Raw genomic sequence first — 21246 nt, 5'->3', positions numbered from 1 at the left:
TTTGAGTAGGAAGAAACCCAGGCCCAGAGAGGTTACGTTACTTGCCCGAGATCACACAGCAGTGAGCAGCCAAGCCGGGGCCCCTGCGGCCACCCTGGCTCAGAGCCCTCCTTTTTAGGAAGCTGGGCTGGTCCTTGGGCAGAAGCATCTCCATTCCGCCACTCACGCCAAGAGGCAGAAGGGGGCAGCTGTCTGGACCATGCGAAGGCCCAAACCACGTGGACAGAAGCGCGAACCCAGCCCGAGCTGCCCAAGCTCGCCAGACTGTCACATCACGCTGGCTCCCTCGCACATGCGGTTAACGAGCCTGAAACAACCGTTGCGAATCTGTTTCCTGTTTTGACAGCTCCGCCGTCCTCCATGTCACTGCTCTTGGACAAGTCCCCCTCTGCCTGCTCTACTGCTCCTGGAGGTCAGTCATGTTTCCATGAGGATCCTGGGGGGGGCGGGGGAGGTGGGAATCAGTCCATGGAAAGTTGCACAAATGGATGGTTTGAAGGGCAGTTAAGTGTTCACACCCTCCTGGCCTCCGGGGAGCAGAGGCCTTTGCCTTCACTGATTTCTCAACACCGCTCTGAAAGGCAGAGGGGGATACTGGGCATTTTCTGTGTCCTGGCCACTCACTGTAAGATGGCCACCACTCCGCCCCGACTCCCACCCCTGTCCCCAGCTGGGCTGAGCGTGTGTGTGTGTGTGTGTGTGTGTGTGTGTGTGTGTGAGACAGACAGACAGGGAACCAGAGACAGACAAGCCCTGCCGTGAACTAGCTGAGTGACCCTGAAAAGTCACTCACGGTTTTGGGACTTCGCTTTCTCAGCTGGAAAATGAGGGGTTTGGACCACATCCACAGTGTTTTCAAACCCAGAAGAATCCTAGAAATTTCTGGATGTGCTTGGCCTAGTTTAAAATCCCAGGCTCGATAAAAAGTGAATTCCAGAATTCTTTTCCAGAGAGCGGCAGCATCACCCTTCACCTTCACTGAGCCCTTCTGAGTGCAGGACGCCATCCTAAAGGGCCGGGGTGCGGTGGGTATTGGCTCTCTCTTTCCCACATTTTGCTTCATGACAAATTACTATTACCTTAATAGTAGCTTCTTCCAACCTACGAGTTGATGGAACAATCAAGTAACAAGTATTTAATGCCAGTGGGGGCCTAGGAAGAAGCTGGAACCAGCCTAAGCTGGTCCCCAAGTTCAAATTCCACAATCTGTCTGAGCTCAGAGCTCCTTCGGCAAATCATGGGTACCAACGCCTCCCTCAGAGCCAGGGGCAGCTGGAGGCGTGGACATACGTGAACACGCACGCTCATCCGTCATCCTCAGTAAGAGGAGGATTTCTTCTTTAAAAAGGGGGGGGGAGGATTTCTCTTTCCTAAGATGATCCAGGCGTGGGGGCTTGATTGGCCCTATTATACAGATGGGAAAAGTGACACCCAGGGAGAGCAGCGGTCTTTTCTGAGGTGACATGGCTAGGAAGCAGCTGAGCTGCCAGCAAAACTCCAGATTCCCTCGCTCGAGCCAGTAGGAGAGACATCAAATCACCCGCCCCTCTTCCCGCCGTTATGGGGGATTTCGCGAGGAGCCCCAATTCCTCTCCTCTCCCTGTGTCTGCGCGCTTCACCATATGATTTCTCAGTTCATTCCTCTCAGAGAGGAAGACTTCTCCCCCTTTGACTTTGGGTTCAACCATATGACTTTGGTCAAGTTAGCAGGTGCGAAGCGACCAGTGGCTTGGATGTGTTTTCATGATCGGGCTGCTGTGCCGTTGCCACGAGGAGAAGATGCATGGGGTGGCCTGGGTGAGCACCCCGGATCTCGGAGCAGGCTGAGAGGTATGTGGAGCACACCTGGCTGACTGAGATCTGTGGGCCAAGCCCAGCCCAGATCAGTGGGCAGACACGTGACTGAGCCCAGCTCAGATGGGACAAGCTCCGGGTGACCCATGAGCTAGATGAGTACATACTGTTGGGTGCTGCTGAGGCCCTTGGCTTGCTTGTCGTGCAGCAGGGCTGGGGACACTCCGGCATCATCTCATCTGTCTTTAGACTACAGCGGCAGCTTCGCTGTGGTGCCATCTGCCCCTACGCACGGTTAAGTACCCGAGCGCCTACCCAGTGGCTAAGCTACAGGAGAAATGCAGCAGCGTGTCTTCTCATAGCATCTGTTTTACTGCCTAAGACATCCCCTGCATTATGTCTATGTTAAAAACATACTCGATTATAGTCAACCACAAGATGCGAGGTTGGCATGCATTAAGATAAAATATGAGACTTAACGTACATTTTCTTGATCGGAGGGGACCACTGTAAGCTTCCCTCTGGAACCTCCAAGACAGCCTCTCTCTGACAGGAAGTGCTTCTGTGGGAAAATGAAGCATTGATCTCAGGGGAAGTTGGGCCGAGAAGCCCTGGAGAAAGTTCTAGTGTTTTCCAGCACATGGCCTTAGCAAGCCCCTGGCCTCTAGGAGCCTCTTTTTCTCTCATTAATTAGATGGGCCCAGGCTCCCACCCAGGAGTGTTCAGAAAATCAAGTAACATAAGGGAAAGTATGTTGCAAGAGGCATACGGTGTGGATGACTTTATGGCCTAGTAAGTAAATAACAACAACAAAAGTTTCTGTTGGCACAAACATGCCTTTCAGTCTTCCTCTAGCAATAGCTCTGCTTAGAAACTACACGCAGTCAGTTCTGTCTCTTGGAATTCAAGAGAACCACACACTGCTCAGGAGGGACCTCTGAAATCACGGCGTGCTCATGCCAAGACCCTGACGAGTGGCTCTAACACTGGCGCTACTCTTATTCATCATTCAGGAGTGTTTACAGAGGCCAGTGGGGGTGGGGCACTGTCCAGAACCCTCAGGCTGACACGGTCTCTTCCCTGCAAATAAATGAAGCCTTGAAATATAGTGTTTTTATGTGTGCCTTGGGCTTTCTTAAAAATAGCATGCCCTGTGCTGTGTTTTCCTTGCCTTGCTTTCATGCTCGTGTTCTGAGCAGGAGGGAACAGTGAATGGATGTTCGTAAGCAGCCAATCACACACAGATTTTCAGAAGTCTCTAGGTCTGGTGGTATCTCCAGGCCCTCTGGGTCTGGATGCCAGAGAAGCCAGCTGCCCAAATGAGAAACCCAAGGTTCGCCCTCCACTCATCTGTCTGCCCCACCTCCATGGGCTGCCCCATTTGCCCTATTGATGGTACCTCTGACCTCTCCCCCTAGTGAGCCCCACCTCCCCCCACCCCAAGTCCAGACACACTGCCTCTGACTTTGACTGTGCTCACCAGCTTCATTGCTGCTCCCCTCCCCTCCAGTCTCCCCCGCAACGGAGCCCTCTCTCTGAATCCAAGATCTAATGGCATCTTCACTGTTTTCCTATTGCCAATAGGTAAGAAATCCAACTTCCTTAGTTTAGAATGCAAAGACCCTTCCAATCTGGCTCCAGCTCTCCTATTCAGCCTCATCATCACCCTTCCCTCCTTGGAACAAGACCCTTGAGCCGTGCCAATTTGACCACAATTCCCCATCTGCAATGCCTTCTCCTGCCTGGTAGGCCTCCCTTTCTCTGCCTGGGAGATTTCCATTTGGCTAATCCATCCTAAGTCAAGTATGACCTCCTTGGGGAAGATTTTCATTCATCAGCAGAAGTTCACCAAGGCCATGGGGATAGGGCCAGCCTTATGGGCATGGGACCTGTTCAGGCACACAGGGCGCCACACTTAGAAGAGCCCCATGCTTGGTTTCATGCTCTGCCATCAACATCTTGAGATTCTTAATGATTTTATTCTTGAACTTGTGTTTTGTAAGTGAATCTGAGCAGAGGAGATACAGATAGTGTGGACACCTGCTGTTCCTTGCCCTTGCACTCACAAACAGGATCTTTGGGAGACCCCGTGAGCACAGAATACCAATGGACTTACAATGTGGAGTCCAGCAAGACACAAAGCAAGTTCAAAGTAAGCGTGTGACATCTATGACTGGTAGCAGGGGCTCTAACATCTCCTAGAGGTCAGACTTTTTATTACAACCAGAACCTCTGTCAGATGCAGAAAGAGGGTTCTGGCATTCTTGGTACTAATGACCAAGGATCCTTGTCACAGCCTTCCGTACTCTTGTTACTTCCCTGTATTAGCCGATCACTTGCACTGAAACTGATAGGGTAACCGTATCTTTCCTTCCAGGGCTTCCCTACTCATCAGTGAACTGAAGCCAGAGAGCATTGGTAGACTGCATGTACCAAGAAGTGAAATAAAAATGGTTGAGTTAATTTTGTGCAGTGTTTCCACAGTTCTGAGAAGAAAGAAATGTGGGGGGGGGGGGCTACTAGATACAAAGATACAATTCCTGAGTATTTGCATCAGAGTTAAACGCTCTTATATTTTCATTTTCCAAGTGTATCACATAATTTAAAGATAGATGCTAATAATATGTATTTACTTAGATAGCTATCAAGTAGTAAACTTTTATTTTTTTTCCAAGTTTTTACTTAAATTCCAACTAGTTTACATACAGTGTAATATTAGCTTCAGGTGTCGAATTTGGGGATTCATCACTTCCATACATCACCCGGTGCTCATCACAAGCACCCTCCTCAATACCCATCACCCATTTAACCCTCAAGTAGTAGATTTTTAAAAACATCATGGTAGGTCAAGAAAGAAACCACAAAAGAAAAGAAACATTATGGCCATTTTTGGCCATTCTTTTTAAAGCATACACACACTTACGTGCCTGTACGCACACTCACACACACACACGCACACACTGCAATCGCTTTTTGTTAAGGCTAGAGGTGAGATGTGCTTGGACGCCCCTCAGACTCTGACAGGAACCACCTTGCTCCAATGTCTCCTCTGTGGATTTCGACTCCTGGACACTGTTCTAGAGAGGCAAGGGCTTGTCTCATGCCCAAGTCCTGGAAACCTTGGCAACACAAGTGTCAACTCTCCCCAATACCTGTGACTCCCATGTAATTACATTTCATTGCAATTTCCTGTGTGTGTGTGTGTGTGTGTGTGTGTGTGTCTGCCTTGTGCGATTCATTTTATTGAATGAATGAATAGATTGATTGATAAATCAGGGATGAAAGAATCAAAGAAAGAGTACCAAGCCAGGGTAATGACTGCTGAGTTTGCTCCCCCGTAGCAGGGCCTGGTGGACACGTCCATCTGGCGGTAGACTCTGTTGCATTGTGCCGAGCTGGGACGGGTAGTTGGACCAATCGTGCCACGGTCCAGCTTTTCAGAGGCTGTTGGATGGATACGTAAGAGCATGGGCTTTAGGGCCAGACAGACAGGGTTCAAATCCTGGCAGCCCTCCTACCTTCTGTGACTTTGGGCAAATCACATGCCCCTTCTAAGACTCAGCATATCCGTAAAAGGGGGAGGGAAATACCTTGTGGGATTTTTTTAAATTATCTTATATAATGTGTGTTTTAAAATTGGCAATTCCTGGCAGCCATTGCTACTCTTATTTTCATCCCTAGACACACACAGAAATCTGAAGGCAGCCACTACGGGAGGAAATAGCTTTCAAGGTCATAAGAGCTTTCATCTGTGCTACTTGGCCCATGAGATGTTTTTCATGTACTGGCTTGTGTGGTTAACTGATGGGAAAGAAGTAGAACAACAGGCAGAACACTCAATAAACATTTACTGAACTGAACGTAATCCAGGTCCCTCCCTGCTTCCCTGTTTCCATTAAAGGCAAAGTCATCCCCACTTCCCAGCCCCTTCCCCACCCATTCCTCTCCCCATTCTATACCATCAGCTACGTGTCCTAGTGTCCTACTGGCTTTGTCTTCATGGATTTGGTTGCCAAACACTGAATGAGAGCTATGGTATGGCTGGCACTCTGCTGGTCACTGTGAGTCTCGTAGGGAGCAAGCCATAAGACGGCCCTAGCCTCACAAAACCCTACATAAATGCATATCGAATACACACATTTCACTGCATGCTGGGGTCAGGGTTCCAACAGGACAAGATGGGGCAGGAGATGCCTTTTCAATGCATGGGAGGAGAGAAAATTCTTCTGAGAAAGGAGTTGAGATGTGTAGCATGAGAAGGAGCTGGCCAGGCCAAAAAAAAAAAAAAAAAAAAAAAGCATGAGAAGGGCTTTGATAGCAGCGGAAATGACACATGCAAAGGACCTGAGATAGAAAAGAGTTCTTTGGGTGTGGCAGGAGTACAGTGAGCAGCAGAGATGGTGTAACAGCAGCTCACATCTACTGAGCAATTAGGATGTGCCAGATGCTGTCCTAAGAGTTCCAGAGATGTTGACTCAACCCTCACAACAGTCCTATGAGAGAAGGCTTCTTCCTTTTATCTTCATTTTACAGTTAAAGAAGGTGAAATCCGCAGAGGCAAGTCCAGATACCACCCAGACTTAGCAGCAGAGCCTGGATCCTGTCTCAGGTAGCCTTCCTACAAAGCTCTGCCTAGCCCAAGGAGCTGACTTCCACAGTGTCCCAGGAGACCTTATACACCATGTTAGGGAGCCTGCATTTTCTTTGTTCCCTAGATTTGAACCCCCATTCTTCTACTTTCCAAGTGGATGGTTTTAGACAAGTTACTCAACCACACTTTATTTCATTTCACAAGTATTTTTATGTACATACAATGTGCCAGGCATAGCGCTGAGGGTGGGAGAAGAGATACAGTGGTGAGCAAAAGCAGGTGTGGACGCTGCCATCAAGGTACTCACAGTCTATTTGAGGAAAAGAGGTTAATTGCACAGTCAAATGAAAATAAGGACTCTGCAGGCAAGGGGCACAGTTCTGGGAGGAGCTATAATGAGGGGTTCATGGGTTCCTGTAAGGAATCTGCACTTGAGCTGAGATGGGCAGGACACACAGAACACACCCAGGGAAAGTAAAGAGGTTGAGGTCAAAAGAGGGTTGCCAGATAAAACACAGGGCACCCACTTACATTTGAATTTCACATAAACAACAAATGTTGCATGGGACATGCTTACACTAAAATTTTTTTTCATTGTTTATCTGATATTCCAATTTAACTGCACCTCCTATTTTTGTTTTGTTTTGTTTGAATGTCTGGCAGCTCGAGGTGGGAAGGGTATTCAGGACAGGGGAACAGCATGTGCAAAGCCACGATTGCAGGAGGAAGTGCTATATCAGCAAGAAACAGTAGGAAGATCAGTGTGCCCGGGACAGAGAGCCTCTGTTCTTCTCATCTGCAAAATGGGGTTGTAATAGTACATAAATCACTGGATTGTTAATATGTAAGTGCTCAGCATAGTGTCTGGTGCATAGTTCACTCGCAGTAAAGCATGTGCTATCATGCCACCTTCTCTTCCGCCTGTCCCTCCTCCTCCTCTCTCTTCATTCTCTTCTTTACCGTCATTGTCTCTTTGTCTCTTTTTCTACCACCCCCAACCACTTCTAGATCCCCATCACTGGACCCCTGCAGTTGCCTCCTAACTGTCTTCATTTAAGAAAGAAGTGATTAGATTCTAATAAAAATTCTGATCAGAAAACCCTGGAAGTGAATAGTTTGTTTAGTGTCAGCTTAAGCTCTTCCACAAAAATGTTCACGCTAGTAGGTATGATAGCATATGTGAATATTGGAAGACAATGGCTCATGAGTGACAACAGCTGCTATAGAAAGGCCATGTACTGGATGACTGGGTGGCTCAGTGGATTAAGTGTCCGACTCTTGATCTCAGCTCAAGTCTTGATCTCAGGGTTGTGAGTTCAAGCCCTGTGTTGAGCTCCATGCTGGGTGTGGAGCCTACTTAAAAAAAAAAAACAAAAAAAAACAGAAAAGAAAAATCCCTGTATGACCAGAACATGGGTTCAACTACTATAACTGAGGCCCAGGATAAACATTTGTTTCTCCCTCACATATGTAGACTAGCCAGGCAGCTGCCATGGTGCAGGCTTGTCCTTGTGCTCTCTGTCATCCCTATGATGTTGCTTTATAGCCTGCCCCCAACCATTCCAATATCTGATGTCTCTGTGGGTCTATTTCTATGGTCTGTTATTTCTGCAAATTATCCCTCATGGAGTCTTGTTTCCTTGTTTGCTTGATTGTGTTAGTTAAATGAATGAAAAAAATGCTCCCACAGAGTCCACTAACATTCGTGTTCCAACCAGTAGGAAGGGAAGAAAAGGTGCCAGAGAGGGTACAGCCCTCCACCTTAGGGCACAACTCAGAGCTTACACAAGTCACATTCATACCTTCATCAAATAGACAGAGCTAGGTGCAAGGAATATTGGGAAATGTAGTCTTCACTTTGGGGGTGGCCCTGTGCTCAGCCAAAATGTCAGGCTTCTATTACCATAGAAAGACAGGAGTAGTGGATATCGGAACACAAGAGCGGTCTGCCAACAGCCAAGACTCAGAAGTCATTCAATATAGACTCAGCTGGCACATCCTTCTGCTGGGGCTCTGTTCTAGCTCTGAGGAATGAGGACATGGGAGCCCTGGACCCGGGGTGACTGGGAAGACAGAGATGCTGGGGAGTAGCAAAACATAGAAACAAATCTTAGGATAATTAGGACAAGCAGCTAAATGTGATATTCAATGCCAGCCACAATGAAAGAGCAAGTTTTCCACTGCACTTGCTCGTAAATTCAAAACAGCTTCAATGAAGGAGAAACAGCTTGAAAAACTTCTGTGAATATAAAAATATTCACAGAAGATATGTACAGAGAGAGAGAGAGATTGAGAGTGAGAGGCTTCATTTTAGCCTAGCCCTGGAAGAACACCAGAATTGGATTATGTCACATAACAAGGGACAACAGTTGATTCTAATGAGAAAAGTTACCACATTGTACTGATGTGTTTGTAGTTCTCTTAAAACCGATCCTCGTTTTATGTCTGTACTTATGTCTGCCAATTACTGAGTAGTTAGTTGAACATTTGTGTTGCTATTTAAATGAAAGCAAACCCATGTGTAATCTCTCCTCTCCTTTGCTCCACAAAGTTTTAATGAGTGCCTGCTCTCTCCTGGGTACAGCTCCAGGCAGGTCAGGCAAGGATGTGGACATGTGCAAAGCCTCCGCTTCTCCCCCAGCATGTGTGCACTGCCCCCACAAGGTGTAACCACTAGACCTACCTACTCATTTGCAGCAACAACTGGCCTTATAAGAAAAACACAGATTCTAGAGAAAAGCATCCTGGGTTCTAATTCGTCCTCCCCAGGTTCCTACTTGTGTGGCCTTGGGTAAAGAACGTCACCTTGCTCATGAGGATCTCACGAGATCTGGAAGCCAACAGATGGCATAGTGTAGACATGAGAGCAACAGGCTTAGAGACCAGGTGGACTTGGTGTTCATCTTGGCTCTGACACCGCTAGGGTGACCAACCATCCTGGTTTGCCCAGAAATGAAGGTTTCTAGGGTCGTGGAAATTTTAGTCCTAAATCCAGGACAGTCCCAGGCAAACCAGGACAATTGGTTACCCACTTATAGGGCAATCCCAGGTAAGTTACACAACCCCTCTGACCCTCGATTTCCTCAAATATGAAAATGGGAATAATAATGTCTACCTTGCAGGAGAGCCGTAGGAAATAGAAAAAGTGCCTTGTGCAGAGTCGCCACCATCATGATTATTAATAGTATTGATGTCCCCTCTTCCTGTGCTCCTATCTTACCATGGCCAATGCCCTAAGTTTACCAGGAGGGTTCATACAACTCTGCCAGTGCATTTTAAAGTAGCCAAGTGATGGGTCTTCTCTCTGATGCATTGTTTCTCCAGCGACGGGCCCGGGGGAGGCTTGCAGCCCTGGGGGTTCCCCAAATCTGGGGCCTGAGTCCTCATGTCCCTCCTGCACAGCTCAGGCCTCAGGTCAGTTATAAACCTTCCCTCCAGCTCCTTGTTTGTTACAGACATTGCTGGGCTCTGCAGCTCCAAGACAACCCCAAGGACGACCTGGTCCAACCTCATCTTAATTGCATTCAAAAGTCCTTCTTAAAATTAATTACCAAGAAAAAAGAGGCCAGATACAGCTAGTGTTTCTTTGTCAACGGAAAAATAATTCACCATTCATTCCAAGTAAAATTGCTTCATAACCCAGTGATTTCATCTGGCTTCCCAGGCTCCCAGAAGACACTGGAAGTCCTTAGGATACCACTAAGTGCAGTGCCCCGATCCTGTCTCAGAGAGGTGTGAATTTGTAGGAATGTGGAAGCCTCTCCAACCTCCTCGGTTCTGTCACAAATTGCCTTCCTCTTTTCCAGACCCAGCCCGCCAGACCTTTAGAATGGGAAACATGCACACTGATTGCAAATTTGATCCATTTGTGGAGACAGAGAGGGTGGTTTTAAAGGAAAAATGCCAGAATATTCTTTTTTTTTTTCCTTAAAGAAGGAAATACATCCATACTGACTCTATAGGAAGCTTACCTTGGACCTGAACTTGTGCTCTGATTTCCCACTTGAAGAAAGTTTTAGATGTTAGACTGGGGCCACCTTCTAGAAGTTACCAGAATATTGCCTCTGCCTCAGCTGAGGCCACCTGAACCATGACCAGATGGCAGCCATGGCCCCAGGGGAAAGTCTAGGCAGAGGAACACACAGAGGCTTTCAGAAGATGCTCTTCCTGGGTCTCTCTTAGGAGGGGGCTGGCTCCCCTTATGTCTCATGGACCAGGAGGGCATCCTAGGTCCATGTCTAAACCAGTCATGGACAAGATGCCCAAGGCATCATGATTGATTTTGATGAACCAAGATCCCAGCCCTGTGGCTTGGCTGGAGATAGCCTCTCTTGAAACTTATGGCTGTAAGGAAAAGGTTCTGTTGGGGTTCTGTTGGGACAGAAGAAGTTGGGGGATAGATATTAATAAGAGCACACAGTTCTCCAGAGTTTGCCTGTGCCAGACAATTTTTTTTTCTCACACAGCCTATAGGTGGCATAGTAGTTACTCTCAACACCTGGCCCCCACCCCCTCAGCCTGCCCTGGAATTCCCAGATGCATCCATGGCTTGCTGCATTTCTCTCCTGAGGGTGTTCTCAGGTCACTGGGCCATGCTTGGCCCACACACCAGGCAGGTGGGTAGTTCTGGGGCATTAACACCCAGAGTAGGAGGATAAATCCCCCCAGCTTCCTGCCCCTCATGGGACAACTCTAGAGTGTGTTCTGCACACTCCCTCAAAGAACATATGAATTCTTTGAATCAAATCTATGTGGGGGGAGAGGTCTGCTTTGGGAGAGCCCAACCTAGTTACTAGACAACTTTATTACTGTGCCTACTATGAATGGGCCTGCCAGATTTGGGAGCCACCAGATTTGGGGATCCATCATGAACCCAGTGGTGATAAATGGCAGTAGAGTTGACCCTCACTCCTGCGTTCTTCCAGTGCATCATATCAGGGAATTTTGCCCATCAACTGTCATAGCATGGTACTAACACTGCTAAATGACCTTGACAAAGAAATGTCATCTCCTGAGCATGGCTCCACAATTCTTCACAGATCGCGAAGCCCCTGTCCACCCATTATCTCCTCTGAGCCTCACACCATTCTATGACATGGACATAGATATTTCTTTCCTACCATTCTGCCCATGGGGACATAGAGACCTTAGGATGTGAAGTGAGTTCTCCAAGGCCGCGCAGATAGGAAGAGGCAGAGCTGCAACTGGGGAGGCAAGTCCCCGTCTTCATCATGATTGGCCAGAGGCTCTAGGTGGCAGTGGCGTGAGAGCCCATTGTTATGACAAACTAATCCTGGAGGAAATTTTCCCAGGAATCGAGAGCCCCACCCATGAAGAGTCAACAGCGATGAGTGACTTTCATAAACATGAGTCAGTGTCAGAGAAAGAGTCCTCTCTCCTGAGGTCCTCCTTCAACTGACCAAGTCAGAAGGACCAGCCCTGCTGCCAGGGAAGCCAGGCCAGGTCAGATTCTCTAGCATGCCTGGGAGGTTGGGAGCCCACAGTCTCAGTGGCATGGCTCATCAGGCAGAGGGAGTCTGGGCCTCTCAGTGGATCCTGAGCCAATATTCTGTGGCTGCATCCTTCACGGAGAACCTTGAACCAAATCTGATGGAAGCCCCCACCCGGAGGGGCTGTTGAGTCAGGAAGCAGTGGGATGTGCAGGACTGTGGAAGGCTGGGGCTGGCAGGGTGTTTGCAATGCGCAAAGCCAGCACTCTTAGTCATAGATCAGGAAAATGGAGCCCAGAAGAGGCCGAGTGAGTTACTCAAGGACCCATCACTCTGTGAATTAGTGAAAGCCAAGAGTCAAGTCTGCGTGTCCTGGCTCCCAGTCCACCGCCTTCTCCCTACTCACCATTTTGCATTTAAGAGGAAAATAGTTATTTCTTGGGCTTAAACCATTTTGTCTTCACAGCATGCCTGTGAAGATGGCAGGGAAGAGACACTTTCTTTTCCTAAGAGAGGAAACTGAAAGAGTCCCTTTGCTGGGATCACTCACAAAACATCAGCCCCTGGTGGCAATGATGGATGCCTGCATGATGGGAAGACAAGGGAAGAGAAAAATAGAGGCTGGCTGGAGCATGGGTCCCTAACCTTCGCCAAGCCCGGCCAGGGCTCCAGCAGTCTCCCAGAGTCCCAAGGGCTGGGCAACTTTTTCGGGAGAAATGTCTGTCTGACTTGAACAAATCAGCCACTTAGTGTCCAGTTTCCAAGGAACTAACCCTGTCCCATTTCCAGAAACCTAATCTTTCAGGTATCATTGAGTAACTTTAAAAAAGCTAGTCTTAAAGAATCTCAGAAGCTGTTGATCAGCACCTCCCACCCCTCCTCGCATCTCTGCCTACCCCACTCCCCTCCCACAAATGTACTCCCCGTATGGGACTGAAGAGAAGAGCTGTCCAAAGATCTTCCCAGCTGAGACATCACTAAGACTTTCCCTGGTGTCTTCCCCATTCTGTCTCTCACTCATCTCCCTTCATGACAACCTGCAGGCCAGGGATGCCATGTTCAATGTTCTGCGATGACCCGAGGGTTTCACTGGGTGGCTGAGCAGCGCTTGATTTGGGTCTTCTCAGAGATCCGAGATCGTCAAATGGAAACTGAGGCCTGATTTTGTCTGGGCGAGAAATTGGGGGGCAAGGGGTGGAAGTTTGCTCCGGTACCCGGGATGCCAGCCCTGCCGCATCTCTGTTAGTCCTTCATTTAGTCTCTCAAAGAATGTCTGCGGTGGCCCCCTGCAGACCCGCCCTGGTGGTGCAGAGATGAGTCCCGATTCTGCAGTCAAGAAGTTCACAGCCAGGGAGGAGAGAGGACACGGGACCCAGGACGTGGGCCCAGAGCTGGGATGCATGCCCACATCTCCTAAGTCCACTTGGGGGCCGGCGAGGTCAGGAAGGGCTTCTCAGAAGAAGTGATTTGAACTGAGGCACATCACTCTCATGTGTTATGGAGGCGGGAGGCCGGGGGGGGGGGTCGGGGGAGTGGGTACAAACTCTCATCCAGCCACCTTCCCGCCCCAAGAGGAAGAAGAGGAGTCCGAAGAGGAAGATGGTGGGGAAGGGCGTGAAGGGAAGAAAGTAAGCAAAAGCACGGAGGGGTGCTTGGTGAAGTGCTTACGCTCTGTTGTGGAGCTTAGGATGTTCTAGAGTACTAGAGCCTAGAATGTTCTACAGCCAGGAAAACTGAGGAAATCGTGGTGAGGAGGGGCTGGAGAAGGTGGCAGGAACTGGTGGGGTCTACTGAGGAACGTGGATGTCCTCCAATTGTGCCAGTGCGAAGGGGGGTAACGGTGGAGGCAGGTGGAGTGTGGAGAAAGGAGCAGAGCTGGGGACACTGAAGCCCCGGGAGCAGCCGCCTCTGTGCTGTTCTAGGCCCTTGCCTGTACGCTCTCACTCCATCCTCCCACGGGGCTGGGAGGTGGGGCCCACTGTTGTCCCCTTCTATAGATGGAGAAGCTGGTGCCCATTAATGTGCCCAGCACTTGGAGCTGGCAACCCAGAGCCCACCGCTTGGAGGAGGACCCGATGCCCTGCAGGCCCTCACCTCAGGCCGACCCTGCCCTGCAGCCCAGTTTCAACCTGGCCCCGAAAAACACTTCCTCACTTGCTTCCCAAACTCCCATCAGCATCTGACAACAACAACAAGAGAAAAGCCCAGAGGATCTGATGCACGCTTCGAGGGATGCCAAGATCTTAATGTTACCCAGCTGTGCAGAGAGCCTGGCCGGGGACCTGGCCCGGGCAACCAGAGGCCCATGACTCAGATGTGCGGGTGGGAGCGGTGAGTCAGGGCCCGTGACAGCGAGCTGCCATGTGCCCGGGAGCTCCGTGCGGGAAGCAGCAGGCGCCAGGACGGGCTGGGACGCGCCGGATGTGGTGGGTAAGGGCTGCTTCTGCCATATCTTGGCGCCTTTTGTTAACCCCTCGCTTGAGCGCCGGTCCTTTCTGCCCTCAGAGAGCTTCCTGTCTTGGGGGGTCCTCCACCTATCTCTGGGCAGCCCTGGGTGGCAGTTGGCAGGCACAACTTTGACCAAGAATTCCACGTTGCTTCCAATGAAGTAAATCCAGAAGGAGCCACTTGGGAAGCTGGATCCTCAAGGCGTTCATCTCTCAAGAGCTCTGGGACGGCATCCCTTTTAGCAAGACAGGCTCCCGAGAGCCTCCAAGGTAATCAGACAAAGGGAATATATCTGAGCCCCCTGCCTAGACCCTTGCTGTCTTTTCCACTAGTTTTCTGGCCACTGGGTGTTTTGTACAGCATTTAAACTGTGGCGCATGCTGGTCCCTTCACCTGGGAAGGACAAAGCACGGCGAGCAGGGGAGAAGAGAAAGACATGTCCCAGGACAGGCACTAGACCCGAGGTGCCCCGGCTGTGCTCCAGAGAGCCGCTCTGCAGACACACTCCAGCCCTCGGATCTCACCAGGCCCTGCCCTGGGTCCCTCAGATTGTTCCCAGCCTGGTGGGCTCAGAGACCCAGGGAAGTAGGTGGGGGCGGAGGCAGTGAGAGCCAGGAGACCTGAGAATGGAGAAGCAGACACCTGGGAGTTTGCTCAATTAGGGGAGGGATCTGGAGGGCAAGGCATGTGCAGCCGCTGCAGAGATGGGAGCAGAGGGCGCACAGACGCCAGGACAGGGCGGAGAGGTGGGCCATGGCTGCAGACCCAGATCTAAGCCGAGACCTCTTTGTGTCAGCCACAGGGGTGGCAGTGGGATCTCCCAGCCTATCTAGTGCCTGACCTCCTAGGCCAAAGCGACACATCAAGGAAGGCGCCTGAGACCCAGCTGAGCCGCCACAGGCCTCCCCAGGATTTATCAGATGGGAATGGGAGGCAGGAGACCATGTCCTCTTGATCTCAGAGCTCCAGGGCTGTGTCTCCCGGGCCACCACAGCGGAAGACAACAGTCCCCCGGTGTGCAAAGAGAAATAGACAGAGTCAAGGAGAGACCTGGAAGTCTGGCTGTGGCTGTCCGTTCAGCTGTCTCCACTCTGCTCGTCCCCTGGTTGATGCCTTAAGCCAACGTGTTCCTCTTGGATTAATTCAGCTGGTAAGTTTGGTATCTGGCACCTGCAACCAAAGACACGGTCTTACCCACAACAACCAGCCAGGACCGCATTGCACGGACCTCCCACATTTGCCTGCTTGTCTTCCTCTGCCCCCTTCCCTAAGACTGTAAGCTCAGAGGGTTCAGAGCCCAGCCCATTGGAGGGACAATATTCACTGCGCTTCTTAATCAATCCGGGTCTCGCGACCCATATTGGCCCAACCCGGCAGGGATTCTAGAGGGTGGCAAGTGACCAAAGTCATGAGGGGGTGGCAGCATCTGGTTCAGTACGAAGCAGGTGAGCGACCAGAAGGTGGGGCAGGACTGACAGCCTGGAGCAGGAGGGGACGGGGACGGATGAGACAGGTGAGGAGCAGGCCCTCACTCAGCAAGAGGCAAATACTCCACGGATGTTTCTTCATTCATTTCACAAATATTTTAAGTGCCTACTAGGCACTAGGGACTATTGGGGGCACGAAAGGAACAGTGTTGAATGAGATAGGCAGGGTCTTACCCTCGAGGCTTACATTGTGGGGCATGGGGCACAGACAGTGAAAACCTCAGCAAATAAACCTATCCTGTGGCCGATGGTGACAGGGATGGTGAGGCCAAGTGAAGCTGCGTGGGAGGTGGGTTTCAGATGGTGGGTTGGGGCAGACCCCTGGGTGGGGGGGCATTTGAGCAAAGGACAGACTGAAGAGAGAGGCATCTGTGCCACCTGTCCCAGCATTGCCAGGGAGGAAGCCAGCCCCACTGGACAGATGAAGGGGCCGACGGCTGGAGGCCTTCTGCGAAGACCTCAGGGTCACCCACGCACGCCTGGCTTCAAAACACACGTTCCTTCAAAGCCAATCCCGGGCCCTCATGGAGCTCAGTCAGTGAGCTGGGCTCGCAGGGAAGGGGTGGGGCGTAGATCTGCCAGGTGGTAGCCTCCTGCTGCCTATCACAGGAGCCTCAAGGGGGCAGGTCACGCAGGGTCACGCAGGGGCAGAGGAGGCTCCAGCCCCATCAGGCAGCCTGCAGCTCACGGCCAGTCCTCATCCCTCTGCTGAGGGGGGCGTGTCCAGTGGGAGTCAGAGGTCAGAAGTGGCGGGAGTCCTGGCACTCTGGGGTCCCGGAACCTGTGATGTGGGAAGACAGCGCCTTTTCCCAATCCGGCCCTGCCTGATGTGCAAGGGAGCTTCTAGCTAATTTTCCTCCTTGAACCAGGAAATGGGGATGGGGTGAGTTTCTGGAGCTGAGAGGGATCATCTCAGTCTCAGACCAGAAGAGCAAGAGGGAGGTCGTGGAATGGGGCGGCCAAAAGAGCAACACAGACACTGTCTCTGCAGGCCGAAGACTCCAGATCAGGGCTAAGGTCACCGACAGAAACCTCCTGATGCCCGAGAACGCGGTACATGGATGGCAGGCGCACAGCCTACCTGCCACGGAGGGCGGGGGTGGCCGCATCAGGAAATGCCGCAGATCTGTGAGCTTCTCTGCAAGTCCGGGTGCCGCCCCCTGCACCCCCTGTCCTTCAGTGAACTGACACGGGACAGCTGAGCAGCCAATTTGGTGAAATCAGAAAGCTGAAATTGGCAACCCCTCCCTGAATCCACTTCCAATTGACCCAATTACTGGGGAAATACTGAGTGAATCCCTGGTAAGACAACTGGGGGCCAAATCCCAGCTCAGCCCCAGACCCCACTGTTCGTCTCTTGGTGAGCTCTCCTCCTTTCCCGTGAAATTAGGGATGATCGGGTGGGCCCCACAGGGCTGTCCTGAGCTCACAGGGACACCGGCCGAGAGTACTCCGACGTGTGTCACGGCCAGAGCAGGGTGGTGGGGGGATTGTCGTCGTTAAACCCACAAGGGATGGAGCCCAGATTCCTGTAATCTCCCTGTGCACGTGGGAGGGCTGGCTTTCTCCTCCAGCCGGATGCCTGGTAAACGCTGACCCCAAAATGCAATGGGATTCTCTGATGTGGACTCAGAGATGGATGGTTTCTGCAAAGGTCTCCAGCCCCAGTCGCAGCCCACAGAGTCCCAGGCCCCGCTGGAATCTGGGGGCTTCACTGCAGAGAGCAAAGCTCCTGGGGAAATGGCAGCATGTACCTTGAAAGAGAACACCCAGCTGGGGCGGGGGGACCCGCATGCTCGTCCCAGCTCTGGTGGCCTTAGGAAAATCAACTCTCCTTACTGGCTCTGGTTTCACCATCTTTGCTGTGAGCACATGACCAACTCTGAGGCCCAGGCAAGGAACGTCAAGAGGCAAAGAGGGTCCAGGGTGTAAGACAATGGATGTTGGACCGGCCAGGACACTAGCCTTATGTGAAGGGCAGGGGATCCTGCTTCAGCTGCTCCCTGCCAAACAGAAGTGCAGGTCCAATGGTACCACATCTTCTTGCCTTTTTTTTGTTTTTTAGGGGAGGGGGAGGGATAGAGGGAGAGGGAGAGAATCTTAAGCAGGTGTCACACCTAGCCCATGAGCCTGAGGTGGCTCCCGATCTCACAACCCTGAGATCATGACCTGAGTGGAAATCAAGAGTCAGACACTTAACCAACTGAGCCATCCAGGACCCCCTTCCTGCTTTTTCAAAAGAAGCCTAAAATTCAGATTTTTATGTGATGGCTGCAATGTTAAAATATTAAGTCTGTGGTTTTGGTGGGTTTTGTTTTGTTTTCTGCAGAAAACACTACATGCTTCAAGCCAGGCCCATCTTCGGGTGTTGACCCATAGACTGCAATCCTGCAGGGTCCTGTGAGTCCTGCCTCCCGGGCTGGGTCTTACAGTGGGGGCTCCTGGCAGTTGTTGGGGGAAAGAGGAAGGATGGGAGAAGGGGATTTGTTTTTCTGATGACCAGGTTGCAAACTCGAACACGTCCAGGAGTCAAGCAGTGTATGAATTCCTGTTTTACTGGTGCTGGGAGCCCCCACATCCCTGACACTTTCCCTCACCCTGCCCACAGCTCTATACTGGGCACTTTGCCGTGGAATTTGCTTCCTGCATAATGGGGCGTACACAGTGTTATATGCTAAAAACTTTCTCAGGTGCCCAGATGAGAGAAGGACTAGTCTGGAGGCAAGGCCCAGCTCTCCCTTCACTGGCCATGTCACATGATCTTTCTGTGCTTCAGTCTCCTCATCTGTAACTTCACACAGCTGACGGACAGGATGACGCGTGATAATGTCAAACGCATCCAGCCAAGGATCCTCAGCAAACTGGCTACTCTGAGCCTGAATTTAAACAACAGTAGGATCCACAAAACAATGGCATTTTCTGGAAAGGAACAGCGGGCAATCTTCAGACAGCGACTTGTTGATTCCTGAGCAAGGCCTTGGCATGCGGTGCCCCACCCCCTGCTCGGCCTGCACCCTCCACCCTGGGCCCGCCCTTCCATTGGGCCGGTGGACCTGAGAGGGTGAGAGACCAGGATGGGTTTTCCTGGGACCAGGGGTGGGGGGGACGGTCCATGCAGCCACTCTGCCATCACAGGTAAGTCACTCTCTGTCCTCCCTGGGCTGTTTCCACACCTACGTGAGAGGGTCCATCCTGGGGCCTCCATGGATCCTACTAGCTTCTCCAGGCCAGGGGTCCATGGTACCCCTACCTTTGTGGGCCAAAGGCAAGTTCTTCTGCACACTCTCTACAACACTTTATCTTAATTAAGCATAAAAATTAGGAAATTCCAAGCTAAGCTTTCCTGAATTGTGTGGGTAGAAGAAATGTTTAAATCTCTTTTTTTGGCTGAGTCTTTGCAAAGCAAGCGTTTCCAAATGTTTGGCCCAGTCCCTCTGCCTGAGCCTCCCCCTCACTGCCTGTCCTCAGGAGGAAGGCTCCAAAGATAAGGGGGGAGGACCAGACTTTGACCAACCAGGAAGCTGCCCAGCTGACCGCAGATGACCCATTGGCTGGGTCTCCCCAACACCTGGATGACTGACTGTTATTCTGGACTTCCTTTGCGCCAGATGTGTTTGGCAGCTGCCCACAGTCAATCAGGGGGTTTGGGTTTGGAAAACTGGAGATTAGCAAACAAAGGCAAAGAGTGAGAAGGGCGAGGCCTGGTTAGAAAATATTGAAATTCGCCCTGGTTTCCTTCCAGCCCAAAGAACAGGCTGTTCCAGGGGTTCCAGGGACTATACAGGAGTGAGAGAGTAGGCCCTGATAGCTGGATAGAAGCCGCTTGGCCACCATTTTGTAAGATGGAAGCTGCTTGGTCGCCATTTTGTAAGATTAGTAAAACCCATCAGCTCTCCCTTTCCCAAGCCTGTTCACCTGGAGAAGCAAAAGCTGAGGAGGATGGTGTGGGGCGAAAAAACCCACAGCTTTGGGATCAGACCACCTGCCTTTGGAACCCAACTTTGTTACTTACTAGTTGGGTGACACGGACAAGTCACTTAGTCCTCCTGACTCCCGCTGAAAACGGAGACAGTAACACTTGCCTCACAGGGTTGGTGTGAGGGTTAAAAAGATCAGCTTGGTTGACTGTACAAATGGACAGATAAGCAGTATCTCACTGACAGCACAAAACAGAGCTCTCGGGACTACCACCCAAGAGTAGTGGAAGCTCAATTGAAAGCAAAACAAAGCGTTGATGGAGGAGCTCCTGGAGACCGTGTCTAACTGTTGTCTCTAAATTCGATCCCACTCCACCCCCCATCACAAAACGTCCTACTGAGTTTTCATGCTGGCGTCACCCTATTTGCCTGCACCAGGGGGCCATAAGGAACAGCCCACTGTGGTTACTGTGAGGACATCGTTGAGGACGTTGCTCACTGCTTCACACCTTGTCATCTTTCTGAGGCCCTGTGGGAGACGTTTCTCTTCACTTCAGAACCAGAAATGGTAGTGTTACTCAGCCCCCTACCGGCTTCTGAGCTGCCCATCTAGTTCTTCCTTGGGGACACCAAGCCTCATGTGCTCTGCACTGGCTGAGGGGTGAGAACTGACCCTTCAACCCGCTGCCAGGTCCCCACATTCTGTGGATCAACTTCACCCTGGCTGCCTTTGACGTTTTTTACTCTTACTTTCTCTTTGAGCTGAAATTCTCTCCTTCAGCTTTCTGCAAATCAAGTTGGATTTTGAGTGTTTGTAAGTCACTCTAGGTCTTCTGATGACAAAGTCGGAGTTGGACTGTTAACATGTGACTCCACAGGGAGATCGAGAAATCAGCATGGAACATGCCACGTGGTGGGTGATACCTAATGTGTGCTGCAACAAGCTTCGCTCCCTGTCCCCTTCTCCCCCTGTCCCCTTCACCTATACAAGAGAAGCCACACTGGCAGATGAGCCCTAGAAATGGTTTTCCTTCCATAGGTCAAGGATCTGGTAGGCCTTTAGGGGTGTCCTGTTGACATCCACTGATTCGCGTTTCCCTGGCCTCACACAGTGTCATCCCCAGATGTTGCAACGGATGTAGCGTTAGCTTAGACATTTCTTTATGCTTGGCTTCTCTGGGTGACACTTTGTCCATCAGAAAGCATCTGCAAAAATCCATCTGACTGGTCATCTGAGCTGTGTCTGGTTTTACTCTCTGCACAGAGTGGTGGCCAACAGGGTCCCCCAGGAGAAGTGGAGGGTCTTCAGTCAGCTGAGGCAGGGCCTGACATGAACTGGGAAGCCCCACTTCCGTGACATTCTGGGGAGAGTGTGATGGGGTCACCTGTGAAATTCTGGGAGAGTCATCTACCAGCCCAGGCTGTCTCCGCGCCTGGCACACTGCCCACCTCCCCGTGAGGGGGGTGGGGGAATGGAAGGATCAGGGATATAAGGGGTACCCATCAGTAAATATTTATTGGACACCTACTATGTGCCAGAGCACTAGGGATCCAGCAGT

General features: G+C 51.0%; 1 long non-coding RNA gene across 1 annotated transcript; it reads left to right on the top strand.

Annotated features, from left to right (window-relative positions):
• The first annotated feature begins 285 nt into the window (after positions 1–285).
• Positions 286–4253, top strand: LOC123775852 (uncharacterized). Its single transcript, XR_006775179.2, has 3 exons — positions 286–412; positions 1708–1830; positions 4172–4253. It is a non-coding gene; the product is annotated as an uncharacterized LOC123775852 (long non-coding RNA).
• The last annotated feature ends 16993 nt before the right edge of the window (positions 4254–21246 follow it).

This window comes from Ursus americanus, chromosome 8, assembly GCF_024610735.1.
Source record: "Ursus americanus isolate L20-20 chromosome 8, mUrsAme1.1.p, whole genome shotgun sequence".
Classification (NCBI taxonomy): Eukaryota; Metazoa; Chordata; class Mammalia; order Carnivora; family Ursidae; genus Ursus; species Ursus americanus.
This window is presented reverse-complemented; position numbering and strand designations above follow the sequence as displayed.